This window comes from Anoplolepis gracilipes, chromosome 4, assembly GCF_047496725.1.
Source record: "Anoplolepis gracilipes chromosome 4, ASM4749672v1, whole genome shotgun sequence".
NCBI classification, from domain to species: Eukaryota; Metazoa; Arthropoda; class Insecta; order Hymenoptera; family Formicidae; genus Anoplolepis; species Anoplolepis gracilipes.
The window spans coordinates 16,377,822-16,395,936 of NC_132973.1; the positions used below are offsets into that span (position 1 = coordinate 16,377,822).

The window sequence follows — 18,115 nt, forward strand, 5'->3', positions numbered from 1 at the left end:
AAAGAATGTTCCACTTGCTTCATGCATTATTTAGCAATATGTTGCGTACTCAGAGAAAGAGAATTAGATCCAAATAATGTAGAAGAGTTGTTGTATGATTGCGATAATACAGAAGTAAAGATACTATTAATATATGAACCAACAAATGAGATGGAAATCTAAAATAAAATAAAATATAAAATAAAATAAAAATATATATATATATATTATATTCATACACATATACATGTATAAATAATAAATTTTATCTGCTTACTTACAGAAATGATGTATCATTTAGTATTATTATTCACTGCGCAAACCTCCCTCGCTTTTCTCGGTTTTGATTGCGGAAGGCGACATTTAAATATCACATCGGCTTCGTTGTTGGATGTGGGAGAATGCAATCCTCCGCATAAAACATCAAACTCTACGGATACTTATATTCAACTCCTTCAATTATCTGACTATAATCATGCGTATATAATACAATGTAAGGTTGAAATTTCAAGAACTATATATTATTGTGGCATGCATTCACATGTTTCCATCGTGCATAACGGACGTGCTGACTATATACATGAAACCGGACACTCACAGTGCAAACGAATGTTTCGTGATGGTACTCTTTCGCTAGGAGCAAGAGTCTTAATCGACGGCATCCGAATCAACCAAACCGCCTCATACAGCATCACCATGGCTGGAAGCGTAAGCAACGATGGGAAATGCAAAGGCACGCAGTATTCCGACCATTATGGAACATGGGACGACGTTGTCGTGCAAGCTGTCGCCAGAATATCTTTGAAATAAGCCTATGTCGCCGTGAAACTAAATACTGGAAAATAATGCTAAAATCAGGAACCATTTGTACGCTCAGTGAAGGATTTTGCATCGATTCAGAGGATGGATATACCTATTGGGAACCGATGCTTACCTCTTCATGTAATTTTCATCAATACGATGTTCTATATGAAGGACCTGCTATCAAAACCACGGACGATACCAGCGAAGGAAAATCACCTATTGTATACAGCCTGACAACACAAGACATAACTTTTGCTCTGACAAGAACGCGAGAGCAGCCACTGTGCGGATACACACTTCTTCGTACAGAGCATCCCAAACTCTTTATACTGGAAACTAAAAAGGGAGACGCTTTCACCGAAAGAGGAACAATCCCAATTGATAATCTTGATATTTTTGCATATATGAACTCGAAGTTCGTATATGTAGAGAAACATATACGACATCAAATGACATCTCTTTACCAAAATGTCATTCAACAGAAACGCGAGCTGGAAAAAGATGTAATAACTAACACCTTATCATTTGCCATCTTACTGCCTGACGAATTCGCCTATCGATTATTGAAAGGACCAGGATACATGGCTGTCACTGCAGGCGAAGCAATTCATGTAATAAAATGTATTCCCGTTGACGCTATAATCCGGAGAACAAAAAAATGTTATGCCGAACTCCCTGTAACAGTAAGGAACGCTTCACTATTTCTAACGCCAAAATCAAGGATACTCACCAAATTCGGAACTCAAAAAGAAAGTAGCTTTGAACTACCAACACTCTACCGCATAGATGATACATGGATCCAGCTCACCCCAGATCCACAAGTCATACAATTACCTCCACAACGATTACATCCGATGACCTCTTTGAGTTGGAAATACTTCACCCTGGGTCCATTAGCCATTAGTGGAATATATATTGAAAAGGATATAGAAAATTTACGAGATCATATTATGTTTCCTGCAGAGAAACCAGCACTTCTAAATAGCCCGTGGGATGACAGGACAAGCTGTCGTACCCAGAGAAGTCTCTATATACAGTCTGCTAGATGAGGAATCACTCCAGAAAATAGCTTCGAATACTGTCTCAAGAATTTGGGGCGGATTTGTAACCTTCGGATCAGTAACGGCCGGAATTCTTGGAGTATTCCTAATTATACAACTAATTAAACTGACTATTGACACAGCAATCCATGGATACGCCCTTCACACTGTGTACGGATGCAGTCTACACCTGCTAGGCGCCGTATGGAGCTCTCTCACACACCTCTTACTTCACCTAGCACGGAACCCGTGAATCAACGAGAAACAGAGCCAGAAGAAGATCAATCTCCTCTGGAGCCAATGAATCCTCCACCAGTAACACCGACAGCACCCAAAATCGAGTCAACTATCGTTAATGCAACAGCGGTAAATACAACCACCCCTATTCCCATTGTTTACACTGACCTTCGAGAGTGATTGAACGATATCGAACAAATCCCTTCGATAACATCGGGAATTCGTTCTTAAATAAGGGGGGGATGTGACGTCCCGCAAAAAATTTTAATTTTTCATAAAATAAACATACCGCTAGAAATATTATAAAATATGCGATGAGATATACGTATATCTTTCAAATTCAGCTTAATAAAATATTTAATCGAGCACAGTATTATATAGCTATTAAATTAGATACTGCTTGCTTACATAGAAGTATTAACAAAATAATACTGACCCTTATTAGTAAAGAAATCATAAAATTGCAATCATTAGACTACTATATATTGATTTTCTAAATAGAAGTTAAAATTTTCTCTACTAAAATATATAGAAATATATATTACTGTAATATCAGAATCGTTGAAATTCAATAAATAAATTACGCGATCGTAACAGAAATACTTGCAAATTAATTATATTAGTATAGCAAAATTAAATCATACTAACAATCGCTTTATCAATTATAAATCTTACATTTTCATAATTATAATAAAAAGGAAAATAATAAGAAAAAAAAGAAATATTATTTAGTAGAGCATATTTCAAAAGATATACGCACACTAGCATTCAGAGATATATATGTGTACGTAAATTTATATAAGTAATATATTTTCTAAGTTAATTTTATGTATCAACATGTAAATCTACATGGAAGACTTTCTCTTAGTGTAATTGATGAAAAAGTAATAATCTAAAAGCATAACGTATGACAAGTATTACTATATACATATATGTCTATATATATATATATATATATATATATATATATGTAAAAGAGAGTTAGCCTCCTATGCTAAAGTAAAACCATAAAGAATCACGATAGAAAAGAATTATAAATTAATTGCATTAATTAAATCTTCCATATAGATACTATTATAAAAGTAGACATATCAATAAGAAATATGTGATACAACAAGAGAGAAAATTAAAAGAAATATAAAAGCATAAATTAAGAAGTGGAAAAAAAGAAATATTAAGATATAATAATTTTAGGAATGAATATTAACTCTTGCTATAGTTAAATTAATAAGTCTCTCTTGCTGTAAAAAGAATTATAATATAAGAGTGCGAAATTATTTTATAATACAAAGAGCCTTTCATTCGCGTGATGACGCAATGAGCGGCGGCGAGAAAGACTCCGATGAAACCGAATATTATTCTTATCTATTGACGCAAAGACTTAGTGAGACTAAATATTATGCCAACACAGATCCCGAGGAAACCGAATATTATTCTTATCTATCGACACAGAGACTCAGTGAAACCGAATATTATATCTATCTCTCGACGCATCGACTCGACGAAGCTAAATATTATAGCAACGTACTTTTAATATTCACCGCTGAATATCAACTTAAGATTAAGAAGAGCTCGCCGCTTCTGACGTCTTCGAAGGCGGAGAATTCCCTCACCAGGATCCAAAAATCCATCTCCATCCGGACGAAGTAGCCAACCCGGGAAATCTTGGGTCCACCGGATATCTGGAGGGAGGCGACCCTGCAGTGGGGACGGACCGAAGGAAGTCAGTCGATCTTGCGGACGAAGACAGTCGAAATTCAGCAGCCGTATTAAATCATCGCAATAAGAAAGTCGTCTCCGAGTCTTTATTCACTGCGTCCTAAAATCAATTTTAACTTAGTTCGTCAGCTACTTTGTATCGTCAAGGTAGATCTTTAATAATACTTTATTTTCTCGTCTTCGCGACTCGTCTTATATTATAATTTAGAGCTACGACTCACTCTACTTTATAATTTAGAATTACTACTTTATTGTTAATTAATTTCCAATTTCTGGTACAGTGCGGTTGTACCTTTTACTTTTAAATTGTAATCAATCATTACTATACTCGCAATTTCTGTAAAATTTTCAAGCTTTTCAAATACATAGTTGCTTATTTCACGATATTCACAAGTTTATTATTTCAAAATAGTGATCCTTCATCCTCAACCAGTATTTACTATAAGTAATTTAATATTGATTAAATATTTAACGTACGTCTGGATCTTGAGCGTTAACGAGACCCGTGCCTGGGATAGAGCAGAGTGACGTGCCCCTCGTGTTAGTTCGAGCAGAGCTGAGACTTAGTCGATGAGCTGCTTGAATGTCGCTTGATCCAGATTGTCAGCCTATAATGAATAATAATTTCTCAAATTAGAATAAAATTTTGATTATAATTTATAGTAAATGCCTGGTTCCCGTCGCGCCGGTAAACGACATAGACAATTACGTGCCGCTTTACGACGACAGAGACAGATTTTGAATAGTGATAACGGCCTCAGCCAAGTAGGAAAAGACATAAAAGACAATCCAGTTAGCGTACCAGACAATCGAAGAATTGTCGTAGAACTCTTCGACCAACTTCCTACATCTGACTCGGTCGGAGTTCCCATCTCGCGACGAACTTTCGAATTTATTGGCTGGCCCGGACCGTTGGTTGAAATCGAGCTGTGTCCTGCCTCAACCCCTGCTAGTGACATCTCTGAGGGAGATCCACGACGACCAGTGTACGAGAAGAAAGCCCAGGAAAATCAGCAAAGCTAGAAGCATTAATAAAGGTAAGTCATAATTTCAAACACACACGCACACATCACATTATATACATCCTTATTATTGACTTATCATATTCAAAATTGAATATCACTCAAATAATATAACCAACTGCTTTCACTATATTAAAGTATTATCAATATCATTTCATAATATTATTTTCGAATATAAAACACGTAAAATTTTGTTAAATATATATATAAAAAAAATATAATAAATAAAACATAATAATAGTAATATTTTTACAAATACATTTATATTACTGCTCATATAATAAACTGTTCCAACCTTAGCTCCTATATATATATAACCCATAAAACAAAATAAATATATATATATATTTTATAAAATTTTTTTATTAACGATAATAATAATTTCATATAAGACCTTTAAGATAAGTAAAATATTATTCAAATTTTTAAGACAAACGTATAAGTACTTATGAAACAATAAATTTTATTCTCATACTACCCATTTCCCTTTTCCATCGGAGACGGTGATTTTGAAATAAATAATATCGCCGGCCTCCAATGAACCATATTCCAGTGTGAATTCATTTATTTTGGATGACATCTTCCTACTTAATATCAAATCTGCAAAGACATATATTTTATTTAGTACATATATACTTAATCATAAGGATAATAATAATATTAATAATAATAATTGCTTTGTTATAAAATAAGAAATCAATTCAAAGTATTCATGTATCATAAAATCTCCCATACAAATGAAATAATTGATTCCCTTATATTCGTTACTATATAGATATAATTTGTCCAAACTCATAAATTAATTTGCGTCAATTTAATTAACAATTCATATTAAATCAATTTTGTCTTCCCCCAGAACAATAAATTAACATAGTGATCATAAATATTCATTATCTTTTCATATTCATGCTCGATCTAGTAATATTCTTTCTTTTTCCCCCTAGACTCAATTGCGAACATACCTATACATAAATTTTATATATTTATTATAAAATTTATCATTTTCTTATTAGTTGAAAATCTTACTAAATAAAATATCAATTTTACCAATCAAGAAAAAAAACACATAATAAATTCCTACTAATAACAATTAATATAGTTAACCTGTTCTCATATAATTCATTAATACAGGTTACAATAATTACTTAAACAACAAAATTTATATTCCATATGAAACTAATAATCACATACCTTACCTCCTTATCCAAAGATCCATAAATAACCGCCGATTTCTTTGTTAAAATAATAAATATTTCTGACACGTCTTAGGCCATATGTTCCTCCAAAAGCCATAAACTACATAACTTCCTAGAGTTACTACTCTTATACCACTTTGCATTAAAGGATCAAATTTGGTCCACCAATTGATTACGACCTGAGGAACTAGGATATAAAAATTAAAACTCTATGTACACCCATTAACACATATATATATTAACACATATATATATTAACCTTTTGAAAACGACCTTTTAGATTTAAATTTATAAAAAAAAAATATTTTTTCAAACAACAATTTATCTTTTTCATATAAAATTTAGTCAAGTCATTATAATTAGACTCCTGTACAATTACAAATATTATTTTCCAACATAAGTTAATTAACAAATTACTTGTAAAATTGAATAACATAAGATCTATCGGGGATACGATATTAGAAATTTCTCTCATTTATCCTATTCTATCTATAAATTAATAATTTCCAACAAAATTTTTCCTTATAATCAATTAACAATAGTATTTAATAATAACAATAAAAAACATAAAAATTTATAGCAAAATAAATAAATAATTAACAAAAATTTCTAATTTGCCCAAAACTTCGAGGATATGCTTTTTAGCCTATTTTACACATTTTAGCCGCCATTTTTAAATTTTTTATTTTTTGACTTAAGGATTCCAAATACCCTTACTACTATTAAACTAAGATTTATACAAAATTTTAACTAAATTGAGACAACTTTAGAATTTTACTATTCAATAGATCACAGTTTTTGCACCTGCAAAAATATAATTTGAAACGTCTATTTTATGCAACATTTCCTGACGACCTTATAGGCAAATTTTCGTAAGCTTACCCCTAATAGGTTCCGAAATACTTCCATTTGTTTATAAGATGTCAGCCATCTTGTTTTTACTGGTCCATCTTAGGAAGGCCGGACCAATTCCATTGTAATAGACTCGAACTGATGATAATCTGCCCCCAATCTCGATTCTCCAAATCACTCCCTATAATAGTTAATTAAATAAATTAATAATAAGAATTTTCAAATTTCTTATTAACAGGTTAAGATAATACCTAATACCCACTACTAAATAATAGAGATGATACTTTACTTTAAAGCCACCCTATATAGATCTCTTATATACCGGGTGTCAAAAAATCATTACTCGTTAAATTTTAAAATTCAAATATCTATAATATTCTCAACACCTGCATGCAAAAGACATAAATCTTATCCCTATCTCTTTTAATTAGCTCCAAATAAATTAAGAATAAATGAGACCTTAAACAACTGACACTGAAATTCAACAAGACACTTTTGTGGACCCTGAAGTTATATTAGAGACCTTAATCCAATTTATAGAAAAAAATAAAGAAAATATTATTTACAATTTAGATAACATTATTAAAGAGTTTTTAAATCAAGCTTCAATTATCATAATTCTAGATCAATAAAAAAAACCCCCTGATTTATTAGTTCGTAGAACTTATTGATCCTGCTCTCGGCGGAGCCCTGGGTATAGCTAATTTTGACAGATTACCCAAAAAACTAAATAAAGAGCAACCCTGTTATTGACACCTAGGTAGACGATAACATTGGGTCACAGCACGTAACATAAATTGGTGGCAGCGGTGGGATCGCCAAAAAGGATCAATCGTTGTTTACGAATAAAAGAATTTAAAATCAATTTATTAATAACAATCCTTCATAAAGAATTTGAAATTTCTAAGGAAAGATTTGAAGCAGAGCAAAACGCTGCTGTCGATATAAATAGCCTCAGTTCGATATTAAGCTTATTACGACAAGAAGTATCCTCATTAAAAACTTTACCAAATCAATTAAATAATTTAGAACAAAAGGTATCTGAGATGCGACAACAGGGTGTATCTAACTTACAAGATTATATAAGAAATTTGCCATCTCAGGAGCCTATTAACCCCTTACCTGGCAATATAAATATCTCCTCGACTTCCAAACTTCCAGCTGATAATACCAATCCGCCTCTTCTATCTGCCTCCAGAAATATCCCTTTGAATATGGATCATCCAATTGGCTTCACCCATTCGTATTAAAGACATAATCGATTCCATTTCCAAATATGACAGTCTTAAAGTCCGTATTCCAATTCTGTAAAACGTGCAAACGAGCGTTAAATTTAATTCCTTCGTGGCAAGAAGAATATTTGTTACCATTAATAATAAACAAATTACAAGGACATGCTTACGCGGCAATAGAGGGAATAGAATACCATAATTTAACCGATCTAACTAATCGACTGAAGAAGATTTTTGGTCCTAACAAATCGGTCGATCAATATCGCGAGGAACTTGCCAACGTTTATATGAAACCAAATGAAAATATTTTCGACTATATTGAAAGAGTTAAAGAATTAAGATCCGCGATTATAGACGGTGAAATCACCATTCACGGTAAAATGAGTGAACAGCTTCATTATAATATTGAGACGCGAGCTCTAGAAAGCTTCATTAACGGTCTTCCGCCCGATTTATTGATTTGTGTAAAATTAGAAGGATATTACAGTCTGGAAGATGCAATCGTTGGAGCTATTCAATTAAGCAAAACCTTAAAAACTGAAAATCAACGTAAAAGAATTGCTTTTCCTACACGATCTGTTCCTACCCCTCGTGCAGATCTTACCTATAGTCCTCGTATTCTTCAGAACCTTGCGTAGCCCAACAGCTTCTCCCATTTCCGCCCCAGAGTACACGACACGTGTAATAACGTTGCCCCTTTTGTTAAACCATTAGTTCCTGGACAACCTGGTCCAAATTTTCCCACTGAAAAAATATGTCGTTATTGCAAAACTCCTGGACATTTGATTACAGAATGCCGGAAATTAGCTTATAGATAATCACTCACCGGGGATATGAACTCTTCTAATCAATTTCTTGACAATCAGGGAAACTGTCAGAGCGCTCCGGTACAAGGAGACGTTCGCCGGGACGCTGCTCAACAGGAACGCCCAAACTCATCTCGAGTAGTGCGATTCGTAGATGCCGAAAATCAAAATCTGGGAACACAAAAGTAAATAAACATCGGCTCATAGCAAGCACTTGTGCTCCTACCGTTACTTTATCATCCCCCGATCTAAAGGACACATGCACCTTTATGATAGATTCTGATTTAAATTTAATTAAGAAACAATACGTCAATTCTAATATTTTTCCAGATAAAAGAAATATTCAATCATTGCAAGGAATAGCATCCGAACCCATTAATACTTTAGGTGCAATTTATATATCAGTACTAGGAAGACAAACTGAATTTCACATAGTTTCCGACGACATACTTTTCTCGCAACACGATATTCTTAGTAATCCGTTTTAAAAAAATAGAAATGCAAATGTTGATTTTAAAACAAAACACTTACTACTTGAAAATACTTCGATTCCATTCGATGAAGTGGAATATATTAACATTAAACCAAGAACAGTCCTTTCTTCATTAAAATCACAAATCCTGAAATAAAAACAGGATACCTTCCATTAATAACTTTCATCAAAGAACTATACCTTGGAGACGCGATAGTTTCTAATATTCATGGCAAAGCTTACTTCCCTTTTTTTAATACTAATGATGAAGAGTCTAACATAGAAATACCTTCATTCACCTTCCAGGAATTTGACACCATTGATACTTAAGAGAATCTATATTCTTCTTGTGGTGCCGACGGAACCTGAGGGTTATCCAAGGCCACAGTTTGTTGTGTCTCTGATCCTAATTCTTCCTACTAATCCTCTTCTTCTTCTGAGGAAGACGAAGATGATTTTCCTACGTGGAGACTTTTGCAGTGTTGTTGATTCCCGGGGGCATCAGACGAGCACGAGCCATCCTTCAACTCAAAATCCGTCTCAGTTAGACGAGATCATTTTTGAAACATCGCCAGAGAGTGCGGAACTTACCCTAAAACTCCTAAGGTTAGAACATTTAAATAAAAAAGAAAGGAATAATCTTCAAACACTGATTTATAATAATTTAGACAGATTGCATTTGCCTAATGATAAATTGAGAACTACTCATGTAACCCATCATTCTATTTATACAACGGATGACTTTCCGATCCACACCAAGCAATATCGCTTTCTTCCTATGCATAAAGAAGAAATAGACAAGCAAGTTACTAAATTACTAAGAGATGATATAATAAAATATTCACTTTCACCTTATAATTCACCAGTATGGATCGTCCCTAAGAAACACGATTCTTCTGGAAATAAAAGATGGCGAATGGTCATCGATTATCGCACCCTTAATGAAAAAACAATTGGAGACGCTTATCCCCTTCCCAACATAACTGATATACTTGACCAATTAGGAAGCGCTAAATATTTCTCAGTTCTTGACCTTGCCTCAGGATTCCACCAAATACCAATGGATCCAAATGATGCCCACAAAACCGCATTCTCCACCCCTTACGGACATTATCAATTTAAGAGGATGCCCTTTGGATTAAAAAATGCCTCTGCAACATTTCAAAGATTAATGGACAATGTACTATCTGGATTACAAGGTAACGAGCTTTTTGTTTACATGGATGATATAGTCATTTACGCTTACAGTAAAAGTAAAAGTAGACAGTAAAAGAACACAAATTGAAATTTAACAAATTAATGAAAAGATTACGCGAAGCTAATTTAAAATTACAACCCGACAAATGTGAATTTTTACGACGAGAAGTAGCTTACCTCGGTCATATTATCGGATTTGACGGCGTACGACCAGATCCTACCAAAGTTACCACTGTCCATGATTTTCCTTCTCCCAAGAATCCTAAAAACATAAAACAATTTCTAGGATTGTTGGTTATTATCGACGATTTATTCCAAGCTTTTCAAAAATCGCTAAACCTTTAACTGATTTACTTAAGAAAAATAATTGTTTCAAATTGCAAAAAGATCAAGAATACTCGTTTAATAATCTCAAGGACCAATTATGCAACAAAACGATATTACAATATCCAGATTTTAGTAAACCGTTTAACTTAACAACCGATGCATCCGGATATGTAATCGGCGGAGTATTAAGTCAAGGCCCAATCGGAAAAAATCTTCCAATTGCTAATACATCAAGAGTACTTAATAAAGCAGAGCAAAATTATTCGACTATCGAGAAAGAATGTTTAGCTATGGTATATTGTACGAATAATTTTAGACCTTATTTATATGGCACTAAATTCACCATCGTGACAGATCATAAACCTCTAGTATGGTTACATTCTATCAAAGACTCAACTTCAAAACTTTTAAAGTGGAGAATAAAATTAGCCGAATATGATTATGATATACGTACAAAAAAGGAACGTTAAATAATATTGCTGATGCATTATTAAGGAACCCAACTGTCCAAGTCCTACCCTTTAGAAAAAGCCCCTCTCTTCCACCTGATCCTGACTCTGACTCTGACGAATCTCTATTTTCAATGCCACAACCCCCTGTCCAAACTTCTGTGGAAGTTATCCCCCATACTCTCTCACCTGTAATAACGCATCCCAATATACCTATAAATGAACCAATTCCCGACTCAATGATTATTGAAGATTACAATAGTAATGAGAGCGTTATTAGCAATGAAGATTTAGAAACAAGCAGCGATGAAAGCGAAGCAGAGTTAATGCTAACCGATATTTTGCCATACGTAGAAGTACCCATTCTCTAAAGCTAATGTTTTAATAAGCCGCAACAGATTGTTAAGGCATAAGGATAATTACGTAATCTTTATAACTCTGAACAGTGAACCCCTTGATAACGGTGCAAGAGAGCTACAAGAATCTAATCTCCTACCTATATAAAGATGTAACCTACGAGAGAGCAAAAATAAATACATTACACTCTAAGACCTTAATATTCTTACCATTAAAACTCAATCATCGTACGTTAATAGAGCCAGACAACATTAAAAATTGTATTAAATTATTAATAGACGTTTTAAATGAATTACAATTAGAGTCTATCTCAATTAAGAGAACTAACTTTTTCGATAATATCCCTTGGACTTATGTAGAAAAACAATTAGTAAACATATAAATGACATTAATATTCGCGTAACTATATGCAAAGATCTTATTCAAACATCAAATATAGAAGACAGATCAGCTCTTATCCGCGAATATCACGATTCAGCAATAAGTGGACATAAAGGAATAACTAAAACCTACAATTGATTACGAACCTTCTATTACTGGAATACAATGAAAAAGGATATTCAAATTTTTATTCGGAATTGTCGAACCTGTCAATTAAAAAAATTAACTAGAATAAAAACTAAACAGCCTATGGTAATCACCGACACTCCCAGATCGGCTTTCGATAAAATATCAATGGACATTATAGGTCCATTACCCATATCTGATAACGGAAACGTTTATATTCTCACCATGCAAGATTTACTAACAAAATATTCAGTTGCAATACCATTAAAAGAAGCCACATCATTAAAAATCGCCGACGCCTTTACTAAGAATTTCATATGTGTTTACAGTGTCCCACAAGCCATTTTAACCGATCAAGGATCTAATTTCTTAACGGCCTTAATGAGAAACTTAGCGAAAAAGTTTAGAATCAAACAATATCATACTACCGCATATCATCCTCAGTCTAACGGATCAATAAAAAGGTCTCACCACGTCCTAACAGAATATCTGAAAACACAAATTAACAAAGACTCAAATTGGGATGATCATCTTGCTCTAGCAATGTTTTCATACAATACGAGCATACATGAAAGCACTAAATTCTCCCCTTTTGAATTAATTTTTGGAAGAATAGCACGATTATCTTCATCTAACACTATAGTGGAAGAAAATATAGACCCTACATATACCGAATATTTAACAGATTTGTTTAATCGATTGCGCGAGACGCAAGAAGAAGCGCGGCAAAATTTAATTCAATCCAAAAACAGAAGCAAGCACTACTATGATAAACGTACTAGAATTTAAACAAGGAGATCACGTATTCTTATTGAAAGAACCAGTTAAAGGAAAATTTTCTGATCAATATATTGGACCCTTTGAAGTTGTCACGTCCAGCGCCTCCGCTTGACACCAGTCGCCGTCCGTTGACGCCATATGCCATCTGTTAAGTAGACATAGTAAGCGTTAAGCGCCTATAAAAATTTTTTTTTTTTCTTCTTACATATATATATATATATATATATACATATACTTATTAGCAAAAATAGATTAAGCCGATAAATACCTTTTTATTATGTTTCCGGCTAGAACATTTTTTTTGTTTCTTTTTCTTCTTTCATCCCCATCACTGGTTCTCCCCTATCACCTACTTAAAAATAAAAGAAAATAATTAATTAGTTGTGCAACGAAAATTCTTACCTATTTTCCGGCCACCCGGTATATCACCTCTTGGTCCGCATCCTCAGCACCTGAAAAAAGGAAGAGAAACGGCCTACTAAATCGGTCGAACAGCTTAATTTCAGTATAATTACCCATTTAGTTTTGTCACTCTAGTTGCAGTACCTGAAAAATAAAAAGGAAACATAATATTAAGTACGCGTCAATAGAATAGCATTAATTAAGTAATAGCGATAATATAAGTCAATGTTCACTCCACCTCGCCGTCATCACTCTTACTAAACACAAACATACACGTACACATCACCATAGACACACGCATCGAGAATTAACCACCACCCGGTATAACAAAAATATAAAGAAAATCTATATAACAAGCTAAAATCACGCAAAAAAAAAGATCATAACTGCGAATAAGTGGAAATACAACTCCCGACATATGTTCACCTTAATAAATTGACACCCGGTATATAAACTAACATTGTCATATTATCGAAACATTCGTATAAAATAGAGTTTAACAACCGACCGATTCCTTTGGTTAAATTCCATAAGCTTCATATGATAAACTCCGATCGGTACTTTTGGGACACCCTATATATAAACTTTCATTAATTATTAAATCTGAGCAAGCCGAGTAACTCGTATGCGCAACTGCAACTTCCTAAGCACAGTCTAAGTCACTTTTCTCAATATATCAAAAGTTGTCGCAACATCAAGAAGCACCCAATTTTTAATGGTTTAAACATCACATAAAAAAACTGCCTAGTGACCTTAATTAACTATTTCCTGGCGCCTCGACTCATAAAGAACCAAAAAAAAGTAGCAACTTATAGGGCTACAGCCCCAGCAATAAAAAGTTAAGCGCACATTGTTATAGACCTATTTTACTCCAGGGACACCTCATATTTTCAACTTTAATAATTCATTTATTTTAATCCGCACCTCTAATATATAATTATGCCTTCACTATTAAATGCAGTTTTATGTCCCAAAGCCGAATTAATACCACAATAACGTATATATCTAATTATTCTGTCACCCAAATATAATAACTTGTCAATTTCACTCGAACTCCACCGCAGCGCAGTGATTTCAGTAAATTCAAATTTTAACAATAATAAAAGACTCGATCAAACCCATCATCTGCATAATAATTCCTTACCATGAATCCAATTTGGTTGCCAATAAAAATCCGGTCAGCTACCATTTATAATTATTTCACGTATCAATCATGAATATAACTCGGTGCATACACACACGCATATATATATATATATATATATATATATATATATATATATATATATATATATATGCGACTCGCTGCAAAAATCATGATCCACAGATATTTTAAAGGCAAATTATAATGATCTGACAAGAACTCCTCAAGACTCAGACAACATTTATGTGATCAATTAAAACCAATAATAATTAAAATGGACCACTCACGATATATATATATATATATATATATATATATTATAATGAAAACAATATGAAAATCCCATACAGAATTTAAAAAAAACAAAACTCTGGAAGATAACGAAAGTTAGACAGTCACACACAAATATATACAATTAATTAATTAACTCTTACTTATACAAGGTGTCCGAAATAACTTGAACACGATAATATTCTTAAAACCCCTTCTTCATTTTATTGGATATGAATAATAATTACAATATACATACGCATTTTTTTTATTAACAAAATGATCATACCTATATACACGGTGGTACAATAATACACACATCATACATTACATAAATCAAGTATAAACGCATAATGAACACCCAGAAATAATTACATAGATACCCGCTCCATAATAAACACACCATAAAATTATGTTATGTCCAGGCCCGTAGAGAGGATGGGTAAGAGGAAGGGCGTAACAAGAACTGTTTCGATGTCAAAAGTCTTATCGACGAGTGACTCGGTCGAGCGAGCTGCAGGTTAGCAAACAGGTAAATGACGGGTGTCGTTATTACTCTGTTATGCGAACGCTCTCTCGGTGGTCCCTTTTTGGTAAGAGAATCGAATCTCTTTTACGCGGGACGGGACCTTGTGTGATCTTTCGCGTGGAGGGAGTGAGGGAGTTAAATAAGTTTACCGATCATTAGTATTTTTAGATTAACATTTATTCAAATAATTCTTACCATTTTACATATGATCTTATTAATATCGGCTTTAAAATTATTTCTACGAGTGTGTGTGTGTGTGTGGATCGCGGGTGTTACAAGTACGGAGGTCATCAACCAGAAAAGAGGGGGAAGGAGTGCGATTCTAAAGATTTTATTCTGGTTGGTATTTGTTACAATAGTTTATGAAGAGAAAAAAAAATAATAATAATAAAGATTTACGAAAATGTAATATGTGTTACGGCGCGATTTCGCACACGGTCGTGTTGTCCGATCTATGGTCTCGGTTGGCTCGCGAGAATTGGCAGGTCGGCGCGATTTTAGGCATACTTAGTAAAAGAACAGGGTTGAATAAAGGAGAAAGGAGACGATGAGAGAAAAAAAAAAAACAAAAGAGAAGGAAATTAAACTTACTATTTAGGCAGATTGGTTGCGTTTTAGCTGCTGGTGTAGTTGTGGCTCTAGTTGTGGTCTTACTCGGCAGGTGGTCTTTGTTGAGCACTGACTCTAATAGGTTTTAAGACGTAATCGGAACTCCCGCAGTGTAAAACGAATTGCTTGAGTCAGCGAACGACCGAAAAATCTATGCCGAATGAATCTGATGCTGTACTATCGACTGATTTTAATTTTGTGGTCGTAATGCGTGAGTCTTCCCTTTCTATATTAAATCTTGAGGGCGTGTTAACAATTTGGGCGGGAGTATTTTTGAGATTTTGACATGTAAAAAGCTGTCATTCGGTGAGATCTTTCTCCTCCTTATTTTTGATTATTGCTGATTGGTGGGCTCTGTACGGCCTCTTAGGAAATTTGGAGATTCTTCATTTGGTTATCTCCTGGGATTATCCAGCTGTTTCTATCCATTATTTATTTAGGGATCTCGCTATCGATCCTTTTTGGTCATTTCTTTGAACATCGATTTCAATGTTTAAAACATTTTTTCGTTCCGCGGCCCTTTTATGACTGGTCGGGCAATTATTGCTTTATCTTTATAGGAGGTAAAGACGTGGAGCCGACAGTGCGTAGCGGCGTTATTTATTTCTTTCTTAAGATTATGCAGCTGTGTTTGTCTGTTTCGTTGTTTAGAGAATTTCGTTATTGATCCCTTCCGGTATTTGTTTAGATATCGTTTTTAGTAGGTCTAAACATTATTTGATAATAACGGTTCTTTTCTATTACACGACCCGTTTTTTGTGACCGATCGGACGATTATTGTTCATTTCGTGGGAGGAAAAACGTGGAGCCGACAGGACGTAACAATTATATAACAATAGTCACCTAATATACCCGGTGATACAAATATACGCGCGTTATAAACTTATCATCTACACAATATTTAATCAGTATCTGAATATTATAGACATGTTATCCACCCAGTAACACGCAAATATAAACATCTTATAAATAATTTATATACACGGTGACGCAATAGTACGCACAAACGACGCATTCTCAATAAACCTATTATAAACTTATTACAGGCATACTAATATATTAACATACGCATAATCAACATATCATTCACACGGTAACACAATAGCTCCGGATCTTATAGCTAATTCATACACATTATTTAAATTACACACTCAATCTCTCACAATATAAATTTGTCACAAATTTATGCGTTTATACACACTTACACACTCCTCATCCATTCATTGTAAATATATCACGGCATATTACATGTACATTTATACCATTATTACTTATATATATATAAGCTTTTACTACTAGTTATAATGATATACATACATATAGTTATATAAGAGCGAGTTTAATGTCTGTAAACTAATTTAGACCTCGTAATCCACAAATAACATTATGCGACATTATAAATAATTGTTAATTAATAAAATAATTAGCGAAATGCTCTCATATCTCTACAATTATTTAAGTTCAACGCTATAATACAATGCGGCGATAAGTAATTAATCAGATAAGTTATCGTAACGCTAGTGATAATTGCGATATATCTAGAAATTAAAGATATAAATATTATATTATAACGCTAGTCCCGAAGCTTCTAGAACAGTCAGGAACCGTCAGATCACGTGAAAATTTCGGACAAACACCGTGACCGCTTACTATTGCCCGGCGCGTGATACCCGTGACAAACAAGCGTGATCAGGATCGGACCATGTTGCGCGCGCTACACTTCAGAAGGGTGGGAACCCTCAGCGACCACGGGTATATAAACGGGAGCACCGTGCGCTCAGCATTCAGTTTTCGCCCAGACAGCTCAGACAATTCAGTTTTCGCGGTTTAGTCAGTATTCAATCAATATTCGATTTAGACAGATCAACAGTTACATCAGTTAATTCAGTTTTCGCACAGACAGTTCAGACAATTCAGTTTTCGCTTAGTCAGTATTCGTTCAGATCATTCAGTTTTCGCTCATTCAGATATTCGAGTCAGTATTCAAATCAGTTTTCGCCCATTCAGTTCATTTAGATCAGTCAGATCGACAGTTCTTACAGTTCGGTTCCCGAGACATTCAGTATTCAGTATTCATTAAATTCACTGTACGTACAGATAGTTATTCATACGATTTAATAATCGCTTATCTTTATGACATTCGATCATACGTACGTTCTTACAAATTTTCACACAGTGTAATTAA

At 33.8% G+C, this 18,115-nt stretch overlaps 1 long non-coding RNA gene and 1 pseudogene across 1 annotated transcript; one reads left to right on the forward strand and one right to left on the reverse strand.

Annotated features, from left to right (window-relative positions):
- The first annotated feature begins 686 nt into the window (after positions 1 to 686).
- LOC140665094 (uncharacterized) lies at positions 687 to 2,295 on the forward strand (annotated as a pseudogene).
- A 979-nt stretch (positions 2,296 to 3,274) lies between these two features.
- Positions 3,275 to 4,933, reverse strand: LOC140664999 (uncharacterized). Its single transcript, XR_012046523.1, has 3 exons — positions 4,582 to 4,933; positions 4,257 to 4,387; positions 3,275 to 3,879 (listed from the first exon to the last, which is right to left on the reverse strand). It is a non-coding gene; the product is annotated as an uncharacterized lncRNA (long non-coding RNA).
- Positions 4,934 to 18,115: the final 13,182 nt, after the last annotated feature.